This window comes from Chrysochloris asiatica, unplaced genomic scaffold (genome assembly GCF_000296735.1).
Source record: "Chrysochloris asiatica unplaced genomic scaffold, ChrAsi1.0 scaffold00003, whole genome shotgun sequence".
NCBI lineage: Eukaryota > Metazoa > Chordata > Mammalia > Afrosoricida > Chrysochloridae > Chrysochloris > Chrysochloris asiatica.
Window position 1 is genome coordinate 1,081,218 of NW_006408521.1, and position 2,113 is coordinate 1,083,330.

A 2,113-nucleotide genomic window follows, 5' to 3' on the forward strand; every position below is an offset into this window, starting at 1 on the left:
TGTGAGGGTTGGAAATGTAAAGGTAGACATTTTATAGCAAGAAGGGGAATGATTAACTTTTCAGTCTAGGAGCAGAAGTCCCTAGGACCATCAAGGTAGAAGAGCAGAGAGCGGGACCCTACCCAGAGAAGTAGCGATGCCTGAAATGGAGCCAGAGATGATGATGTGAGCAATGGAGCAGCTGGAGACTTTAGATCCAGAGAGGGAGATCGACTGTGTGCTTAAGACCTGGGGGGCATGGGGGAAGGATTGCATGGAGGGAATTGTAACCATGGCAATGACACAATATATGACAGAATGAATGTAAAACCAATGTTCTCCCATGTAAACTATCACATAATTCACAATAAAACATTTTTAAAAAAAGGTCACAGACTTGAAAAAAAAAGAGGAGAGGAGCAGAGGACTCTGGGACCATAAGAAAAAAAAAAAAAGTTAAGTATCACAGAAAGTTCCACAATTCAGTCCCACATCACCATATTTTAAACCTCTCTCAACTCTACTACTCTGCGAATTCTATACACCAACTAAAACCAGTGAGTTTGTTCTATAAATACCTGTTCACAGCACCCACCACCTGAATGTCCTCCGAACAATCATCCTACAAAGAGTACATTGCTGTTGCTAAGTGACTTCGAGTCCATTCTAACTCATAACAACCCTGTACAGAGTTTCTCTCTGTGGTAGCAGAAAGTCTCATCGTTCTCCTAAGGAATGGATGGACGATGGACTCAAAGCACTGACAATGTGGTTTGAAGTCTCGTGCTTATCCTATAGAGCCAACCGTGGTCCACAAGTGGGGACTGGTCAAGACTCTATGGATGTATACATCAAGAATCATCTCTGAATTCACAAAGTTCTTTTATTTGTAGTGCTTACTTGAAATTAACTTTATACTCTCCAAAGTATTAAAGCATTTTACCATTAAAGTCTTTGGTTTTCCATAAGGATATTTATCATTAAAGTCTGTGGCTGATGAGCTAAAAGCTAGTTCTTAAAAATGACTTGTACAACAATGTTGGATAATGACAAGAATGGCAGGAAATGAAGAAATTGTTATTGTGACAAAGTGTTTGCTAGCAACAATCAAAATCAATAAGTAGATGAAGTCAAGCTGTTGCAGACACTATCAGAACAGGAATTTATAAAACCATACAGACAAATTCACTCTTAGGAATACCTCTGAAATAAAACAATTCATCACAAGGACACTCATTGGTGTCCAGAAATTCTTAAAAACTGCATAAAAGCAAGAAAGCATGAATCTTCTGCAGAAAATCATAAAAGGTATTTTGCCCCTGAAATTTTCTCCAGTTTTTCTGACAAAATGTGCAAAATTAAATATACTTGGACATGAAGTAATGCATGCATCTACAAAAAAAAAAAAACTGTTTTCAAAGTACTTAGGTAGTTTTTGACATCAACTTAGAAAAACTTATTTAAAACTATAATAGAATATACAAATTTCAATGGTGCATTTTATAACAGAAAAAATTACAGTTCTGTCAAGTCTGATACTATAGTTTGAATATTCACATCCCAACTGTCTACCGAACACCTCCAAGAAGTACCCTAAAGTCAATAAATACAAAGATGAAATTATTACTCATTCCACATTCACACAACAAAACAAAACAAAACAACCGCTCCTTTGCTCAAAATTCCCATTTCTGTGAAAAGTGCCAACAACCATGACCATCAATCAGAAGAGATCCTTGATTTTACTCCCAGGTTCGACTCCTAAATTGAAAATTTTCAATATGGAAACAATCTAGTGTAAAATGAAGAACATGAGTTTACTTATAAAGGATATGGTATTAGCTATATACCTTTGGGAAAGATATTTAATCATATTAAATCTTAATTTCCCAGTTTGTCATGTGGGGATATAAAATGGGCTCTCAGGAGTCTTTTAAAAAATCAACAACATAAGTTTCATCTATCAAACAGGTATTTTGTGGGGATTTCTTTTAAATTTTTATTGTGAATTGAGTGGAAGTTTATAGGGCAGATCCTCAGTTTTACATTCAACAAATCATATACTTTGTTTCATTACAATGATTATAATCCCATCCATGTACCATCAGTTAACAGTATTTCTCTCTATTCATTT

The 2,113-nt window shown here is 35.5% G+C and overlaps 1 protein-coding gene across 1 annotated transcript in view; it reads right to left on the reverse strand.

Annotated features, from left to right (window-relative positions):
- Positions 1-2,113, reverse strand: part of BICC1 (BicC family RNA binding protein 1) — a 366,532-nt gene that overhangs the window by 119,930 nt on the left and 244,489 nt on the right. The window lies entirely within an intron of this gene.